This window comes from Canis lupus, chromosome 10 (genome assembly GCF_003254725.2).
Source record: "Canis lupus dingo isolate Sandy chromosome 10, ASM325472v2, whole genome shotgun sequence".
Taxonomy (NCBI): Eukaryota; Metazoa; Chordata; class Mammalia; order Carnivora; family Canidae; genus Canis; species Canis lupus.
Window position 1 is genome coordinate 22,237,315 of NC_064252.1, and position 9,186 is coordinate 22,246,500.

Genomic DNA, 9,186 nt, shown 5'->3' on the forward strand with positions numbered 1-9,186 from the left:
GAGCCGGCACCCAGTAGACGCCCAGGGAGCTGCTGCTAAGTACAAGCCCCTCGGGGCGCCTTCAAGTCTCAACAGCCAGTGACCAAACAAACATGTGCTGATCGGAGGGTATTTTTTGCCTGAAACCGATACTTCTTATATGCAATTTTATTCTTATCAATAGTGGCAGCTGGTAGGATGCGTAGCTAAAGGTATTTAAGGAATTTTACACTTGTGTGAGGCTTTCTCTGAAAACTCATTCACAAACTGGAGTGGGGATGTCCTTTGTCAGACCATACGTCCTGGAGGGCGGGGAGGGGAACATGTCGCCGCCACACCTGACCACAGGCTGTAGCCCCAGACCCTGACCCCCTGCACCCGCCAAGGCCATGCTCTCTCTCCATGTGGGCGTCCGATCCCGCTCCTCCTGGCTCCCGCTGGACGTGCCAAATTGGCCCAGGAGAAGCCGTGCTGTCGAGGAAAGCCACCTTTAAAATCTTCTCTGTTGGGACAACTGGGTGGCTCAGTGGTTGAGCATCTGCCTTCAGCCCAGGGCATGAGCCCAGGGTCCCGGGATTGAGTCCCACGTCGGGCTACGTGCATGGAGCCTGCTTCTCCCTCTGCCTGTGTCTCTGCCCCTCTCTGTCTCTGTGTCTCTCATGAATAAATAAATAAAATTTAAAATTTAAAAAAATAAAATAAAATCTTCTCTGTCCTCACCCAAGACAGGACCTGGGTTGTTGCCCATCAGAAAACAGCCTGACACAGCTCAGCTGCCCATGGGTCCTGTCGGAGGCGCCTTCCCCTGCTGGGCTCGCTGGCTTGGCTCATCTCAGGCCGAGACTGCCTCCAGCCCCTTTTGCTCTGCGTGTGTCCCCGGGGGTCTCTGCTCCTTCCTGCCTGCGCCCTGGAGAAACACCTGCCCCGCGCATCTCAGGCCCAGCAGGGCCGAGCCCACGGCAGCTTGTGATGCATCAGCTACAGAGCACGGTGGACTCCCGCCGCAGGACCTCCAGTCTGGGTCACCAAAGGCCACCAGCCTCCTCCTGGGACACTCAGAGCCCGGCCCTCCTGCCGTGAGAAGCCCGAGGTGCACCCAGCAGCCACAGTACTCAGGCGCTGGTCGGTCAGCGGAGCCAGCAAGGCCCGGCCTGGGACCAGACAAGCCCGAGGGACACCTTGCATAGCTCTGAGCACCCCAGCCTCCCTAGCCTTCCTCCTGGGGCTCTCACACTGCAGAGCTGAGCTGCCCCCCACCCCCTCCAGAGGCCAGGAGCGCCACAACGGGGCTCTCGCTTGCTGCTGTGTTGACCGGCGGGTAAGCTGGGGTTCACCAGACAGTTCCGGAACCTGGCCAGTAAGAAGTGTTATCAGTAGACTGCACCCCCGCCACCACCTAAAATGAGGCAATAGGACTTAGAAAGCTCCAGTCTGATGGTTGAGTCAAGGGGACTGGGTTAGGTGTGTAGCCCCCCCACCCCACTAGGCTGTGGGAAGGCAGGGTGTGGGGGCTCTGAGCAGAAGGCGGAGAAGGCCCAGAGCCAGACTGGGCGGGACTTTCATGCAGAGGAAGCGGTCGCCAGGCCTGGGGGTCGCAAGGCTCGGTTTTCTGGAGCAGCCCCGTTTCAGCAGCGCCCAGTCCAGGTGTTATGGGGTGGGGGGCAGGGGTGCTTTAACAAAAAGGAACATGAAAGTAGTTTCCGCTTGCAAACTGTACTGAGACATAGGACCCTCCCAGCACCTTGGAAGGCACCCAGGGAAGGGGTGGACCATGAGGCTCCCCCCTGCCCTCCCTCCCAGGAAATCCACTCTGCCTTTTTTAAAAGGCTGCCCCTTGTTCCAGAAACCATCACTGTGTCACCCAGGATTTGTCACTACACTGTCTAAACCACATCACAGATGGCATTGCCCCCCCCCCAAAAAAAATCCGGCTGGTGGCCTGCTGCTCCCCACAACACTGGGTCTGGGAAACTTGGCCATTCACAGTACATGAGATGGGGTGGGAGGGCCTGTTTAAGAGCTCCAGAGCAGGGAGAGGGACCCCACTGGAGTCCCGAGGTCAGAGCACCTGGCCCTAAAGGTGGGGAGCCTCAGGGGAAGGGTCTTGTCCCCAGGACCAAGAACCCCTGAGGTTAGGGGCTAGTCTGTCTGCTTTGGCGTTCCCCTAACATCATGCCTTGTGGGGTTGTTGCATGAAAGGGGGGAAGGAGTCTGAAAGACAGGAAAAGGGCGTGGAAGAGGGGAGAAGGAAGAGAGGGGGGAGAGGAGGAGGAAGAGGATGGAAGGAAGGAGAGCAAGAACTGACCATTGGCCCAGAGATGGTAGGACAAGAACGGAACCAGGTCAGGGGAGCCTAGAACAGGCAACAAGGAGATAAGCCCCAGCCAGACCTGAGGGCCCCTTCCTCCCTTTCCTTTCTGTTCACAGTGGCCACCCGAGGCTCTGGAGGGTCCATGAGGGCCCCCTCTCTGTGCCTCCGATTCTCCCTGGCCTCCTATCCTAGCCAGCCTGTCTCTGCTTTACCGCTGCACCATGCTGTTCTTCCCAGAGAGGACAGGCCTTTCTCCATATCCACACCTCCATCAAAATGACAGACGAACAGGAGGGCCTACGGGCTCCCATTTCTTTGTGGTTCTGAGACTCAGCTGCCTATTCTAATCACCTGAATGGGGTCTAGACCTCCCAGTGTCCAAACCGCACCTGGACCAGGGACTGGGAACATCTACGGTGAGACCCAGGATGGGGAATCCAAGTGGAGCCAGGACGAGAACCACTGTCCTAGAGCTGCCTCTCAAAGGGTGGTCCGTGGACCAGCAGCATCCAGATGGCCAGAGCTTGTTAGCAAGGCCGAATCTGCATCAAGCACCCAGATGATGTAAATCCTGAGCAGGTGCCTGGTGTATAAGACCCAGCGTCTACTGTCCCCGTCGGCCCTGTGTGGTGGATGACATCAGCTGGTAGGCCCAGACTTTGGCAACCCTGGTGGTCTGAGCAAGGCCTGTGTGCCGCACTTAGCCCATTAGGAATGCTCTATTCCACCTTCCCGGAGGATGCCGGAACCCTGTGCAGACAGCCCAATGGTGGGCAGCACCTCTAAGGCAGCCCACATCACCCTGGCATGGCCTGGCCTCTTAGAAAGCTCCATCTGATCTGATACAGAATCTCTTGGCCGTTGGCACCTGGGGCCTCTGCCTCCCCCAGGTAAGCAGCTGGGGCCTTGCCTCCACTTCAGGCCATCAGCTCCTCTGCACCTGTTTCTTGTTGCCCTCTGCCTGGGAACTCTAGGCCCACTCTGCGCCTCCAGGCAGGTCCTGTCCCCTAGAACATTCCCTCTCCCTAGCAGACCCACACAAATTTTGTCCCTAGAAGAAGAGACCCAAAGGCTTTTACCGGTGGCATCTACTGGTGTGGCGGGGAAGCTGATCCATGGACAAGATGCTGCCCGGGTCAGGGTCCAGGATGGGAGACAGGACAGGGCCAAGGGGGATCTTGACAACCTCCAGGTGGGGATGCGAGGAAGAGCCTGAAATGGAGAGAGAGAATTGTAAAGATGCATCGTTGCCTGTTAGAAATCTATGATGTGAAGCCAGAGAACGACTCCCATGTCCCACAGTATGATGGACCATTCCACTGAGCAGTCGTCACCCTGCAGAGCAACAGAAAAGTCATGTGTGTATATGCATGTACGAAGCTATTCTAATATATATGCCTATACACGTACAGATATGTGTAATGTACGGATTAACACACATCACGCGGGGCAAGCAAGAACAGGGCTAACCCTCACGAGTCAGGGGACTAAAAGTAGAATTGGAATTTCCTAGAGGTAGGCCGCAGCTGCTCAGCCCAGTCACCTGACCTTCCTTTGTCATGACCACGTGTGGCTCTGGCGTGGGAGCAAAGCCTGCTCAAGGGGTCCACGTAAAGCTGTGGTCTCCAAAAGGCTGTGCTGTCACTGTTGAAATAAGTTAAGGGGAAAACCTAAAGAGGACGCTTGCCTTTATCAATCCTGGCATGGGAAGAAAGGAAAAAACTCTCCCCTGAAGTCATAACCACAAGCCAGCCCCTAATGTGGGTATCACACCAGCTGTGTGGCCCTCAAAACTCAGACTTAAGACTTTAATTTAAAGGGAGCCCAATTGGAGCGACCATCGGTATCTGACTCGAGCAGATGTGAATTATCTCTGGAGGTTCTCATCTTCGACATAGGCTTCGAAGAATTACTACTGATGATTGGGTAGAGAGGACCACCGGCAAAGCTCACAGGAGACACGTAAGGGAAAAAAGCACCATGAACAAGTGTCAGCGCAAGACAACGGGCAGCAGCATGAGACGGCAAAGACGGGCTCATCAGACGCAGGTCCTAACATAAAGATGCCTAAGGAATTAAAAGAAGAGATAAAAAATATGAATAAGGAAGAAAAGACTATAAAATGGCCATGAAATTCTGAAAAGGAAGCAAATAAAACCTGTAGCAACAAAAAACTATGTCACTGAAATAAAGTGAATGGAGTGACCAGCAGACTCGATGGAGCTGTTGTGGTCAAGGTGCCCCCACCTACTGCAACAATGCATCAGAGAGGAGTTCAAACATTTCTTGCTCATGTACAGTTCAAAGCAGGTGCTCCTGACCGGCAGGCAGCTCTCGCCCCGGAATGAGTCCATCTGTGGCTCCACCATCCTCAGCACATGGCTACCAATGCCACCACATTGCTCCCAGGCATCCTGGAGCACCAAGGGCCGTACAGGGACCAGGTTTGGGGACCAGGCCCTGCCATGTTGCATCTCCCTCCACTCACGTTTCAGTGACTAGGACTCAGTTACATGGCTGGGAAATGTGGTCTAGCTGTGTGCCCAGCAGGGAGAGAGAGCAGGTTTGGTGAGCAGCCAGGCCACCTGGACCACAGCAGGTGAAGAAGTCTGAAGGTCCAGTCAATGTGAGCCACAGCTAGTAATGCGCTAAGTGCACTCTTGAAAGCCCAGCCCATTATTATTTCAGTCAATCCTCCTGACTCCCACCCTGGGGATTAAGCTAAGCAGGGAAGATCTTTCCCATTTTACAAAGAAAGAAACTCATGCTGAGAGACGGGCATGACTCGCCCAGGCATACCCTGCTGCTGAGATGTACCAGTTGGGATTGGAGTCCAGGACTTCCCTCGACATCACATTGTTGCCTTTGTCTGGAGATAACAAGGGGAAAGGAGAGGGAGAGATCATGGAGCCAGAGGTCCCCCGTATGCCTCTGTGTTTTCAGCTGAGCCAGTCAACCCAGCAGCCTAGGGACCAGTGAACCCAGAGGCCGAGGAAACCAGCTGGAGGTCAGAGCACTGAGTCTAGATTTGAGCTCTAGACACTCTAGACATTTAGAGTTGAGCTTTAACAGTGGCTTCCTGGGGCATCAGGGTGGCCAGCTTGGGCCCGAGGGTGGGCCCAAGTGGAGGCAGCAGGTCTGCATCTGCCTCACCACAGTACAGCTAAGAGGTTCCTGTGAGTGGGTCAGGCAGTAAAGATTTATCCAGCGCCTCTGGGGTGCTGAGTAGTGCTGTGGGTTTCAAAAGCAGACCCTGGGAGCTGGAGACATGCAAAATCCAGGTCGGGGTACCTGTTGAGCTAGCTCTTGAGTGCCTAGCCCTAAACTCAGACTATGTGCTGGGGCTCTGACCTCATGTGATGGCATTCTCACCAAAATCCACAGAGGGAGGGACTTTCCGTTCTGCTTTTGTTGGTATAGTGATGGTGATGTTGGTAATGGTGATGATGGTTATGGTGGTGATGATGGTGGTGATGGTAATGGGGATGGTGATGATGGTGGTAGTGGTGGTGGTGGTGGTGATGGTGGTGATGATGGTGTGGTGATGACAGTAATGGTGGTGATGATGATGGTGATAATGATAATGGTGAAGATGGTGATGGTGGTGATAATGATGGTGGTGATGATGATGATAGTAGTGATGGTGAAAATGATGGTGATGATGGTGGTGGTGATAACAGGAGTGATGGTGATGACGATGGTGATGGTGGCGGTGGTGATGGTCATAGCGGTGATGGTGAGGACAGTGATGGTGGTGGTGACAGTGGTGATGTCATCTGACATTATTGAATGCTATCTGTCCAGCAATGCTTCAATGTTAGATGGAATCAATCCTTTAACATTCACTGTAACCTGACAAAAAAGCAGATTCTTTTGCTTCCATTTGACAGAGAAGGAAACTGAGACCCAGGGAGGTGAGTGATTCATCCTGCATCACAGAGCAGGAGAAGGATGCACCCAGGATTCCCACCCCAGAATCTGACTCAAGCATTGCACTGTAACCCCTGCACCACCCTGCCTCCTCGGATGGGCCGCTGAGCTCCTCTAGGACAGGGCCCCCAAGACGGCTCCTCTATCCCCTGCTCTGAACCCAGACCCCACATACTGGTAGGTGTCCGGGGAGGGTCTATTAGGAACGGCTTGTGCGTGATGATTTGTCCAGATGTAAAATCTCACCAGTGCCTTAATGCATCACCTTTACAAGCAATAAGCATACCGATCGATTTGACACGCTTGTGGATAAATGAATGGATTCATGCAGTTGTTGGCCGAGCCAGAGCAGTTGGCTGGCTCTTCCTGGAAGAATCATGTCTGGGACATCCCCACGAACCACTTTCTAACCAGCCAGGCCTCCCAGAACCTGCTGCCTCAGCTCAGCCCAGGCCCCCACGAATCAAGGAGCCCTGGCCGCTCCCGAGGTCAGAGCCACCCGTGGGTGGGGACCCCGTGAGCTCCCAGGTGAGGAAGGCCTGCGATGCCCCCCAGCCTCGGCACCCGGGTCCTACAGGGAGAGAAAGCCCACAGGGGCCGGGACTGGAGGAGGGGAGGCAGCAGCTTTGATCTGTTGCCAAAGAGAGAGAGGGGAGAAACACACTTGTCTCCAGACAAGCTGTTCGCTTACCAGCTGACTTTGGTAAAAGAAAAAATATTCCCAGAGCCATCTGTTCCCAGACTGGGGCTGGTGTGGGGCCCGGGGCTTCCTGCAGCTCAGGGAGCCAGACCCAGTTTCAGAATCCGAGACAGCTGCCCCCTGGATTATTTTGGGAAGCGGCTCAACTCCGCAGCACCCCGGCCTTCCTTCGAGGCATTTCCCGTCACTCTGAAGCTGTTTGCACACCCAGCCCCAGACTGCCAGCTCCTTCTCAGGCCTGCACGTCCTCCCTTTCAGCCACTGTCATCATCCTGCTTCCTACTTCCCCCGCAACCTCTGCAGGAGTCGGACTCCCCCGGGGTGGAGGGGGTGGGGGGTCAGGGCTGGAGATAGCAGGCTAAACTGAGGGAAGGGCTCCCTGTCCCCCTCCCTGGTCTCCTCTGTGACAGCCAAGCACCAGCCGGGAGCCCCAGGCGTCCAGCCTGTGCAGCCCCGCCCCCCATCATCTCCTCAAGGATTGTCCCTTTGGTGAAAGCTAAGCTCCTAGGGAAGGGGGATGGGGCATCTCAGGCAGGAGTGGCAGCATCAGAAAGGCCCCGGAAACCGAGCTGCAAACAGATGGGAAGGGTTGGGGTGGGACAGGAGGAGACCACAAAGCGGGCATGTTGGTGCCAAATTGGGGTCAAAGAAGAGAAAGGTAGAGAATCCAGCTGGAGAGTCACCATATTCTCCCCCCTCCCCAGGGAGGGTGAGAGCCTGGACCTCCGGAGGCAGAGGGGAAGAGAGGAGGGTGTGAGTTTGAGAGGCAAGTAGAGGGCAAGACTTGGTTCCCAGGGAAGGGGGGAAAAGGAGGGTCTACATGAGCCGTGGGTCTGCGGCCGGGGGGCCAGGAGGCTGAAGATGGGGCACCAGGAGGTAGGACAGGGGAGGGGCGAGCTCTGACTCAGACGAGGGGAGTTGGGTGGGCCCCCCAAGGGAAGCTGTGCCCTGGGCAGTTGGAAACGTGGGTCTGCTCAGGAATGGGGATGGTGGGTGTTGGGGGCTGGGGAGGGGGTGGAGTTATTGTCTACGGGGGACCGAGTTCCAGTTTGGCAAAAAAGGAAGGAACTCTGGGGACAGGTGGTGGGGATGGTTGCACAACAGCGCGGAGGTACCTAACGCCACTGAACCCTTCGCTTTAAAATGGCCAAACCGTTCAGCTTATCATGTGTATTTTACCACGATAAAAAAAAATCAATTGAATCCTGAGATTAAAAGGCAGAGGTATTCAGACCGGTCAGAAAGATACACTATCGTGTCTGTAAGGAATTCTCTTTAAATATAGAGACACAGGAGCGCCTGGGTGGCCCAGCAGTTGAGCACCTGCCTTCGGTTCAGGGAGTGACCCCGGGGTCCTGGGATCGAGGCCCACATCGGGTTCCTCGCGGGGAGCTTGCTTCTCCCTCTGCCTGTGTCTCTGCCTCTCTCTGCGTGTCTCTCAGGAATAAATAAATAAAATCTTAAAAAAAAATAGACACAGATACTTTGAAAGTCGAAAGTGGAAGAGCTATCTCGCTATGTTAGAATCAGACAAAGGAGGTTTCAGAGCGGGAGGTATTCCGGAGGATAAGGAGGCACAGATGATGCTCCCGATGGGCACCGCGGCGGCGACAGCAGCACCAGGTGAGCATCCTGTCCCTCCGCTCCCACCCCTGCTCCCCTGCCTCCCAGGCCTCCTCCTCCCTGTGTCTGCAGCCCAGCTGGCTCCCTGCACTTGTCGGCCCCTCCCGCCTTCCAGCCTCTCCCTCTTCCCTTCCCCTTCCCTCTTCCAGAGCCTTCCAGCAGCCATTTAAACAGGCTAGGGCCTCTGCCCTTGCCCCTGGGCCCTGGTCCTCCGCACAGCGAGCTCCGAGAACGATGAATCCAGGCCGTGGCGGCTGGCTTTGCTCAGTCCCTTACCTGCATCTCACCTGGGTTGGCAGCGCTCACCCCTCTTCACCTGATGGCAAATTTCAATGTTTTCCTTTGTTGTAGCTTTATTGGGGGATAACCTATAAAAGGTCAACTTGCCGAATTTTAAGTGCACAATGTGATGAGTTTCTTTTATTTTTTTAAAAGGTTTTTTTTTATTTTATTTTATTCACGAGAGACACAGGGAGAGAGGCAGAGACACAGGCAGAGGGAGAAGCAGGCTCCCTGCAGGGACCCCGATGCGGGACTCGATCCTGGGTCTCCAGGATCACGGCCTGGGCCCAAGGCAGAGCCCCCCAGGGTCCCATGTGATGAGTTTTGATGAATGCATGGAGTCACGCGACCACACGCCAAC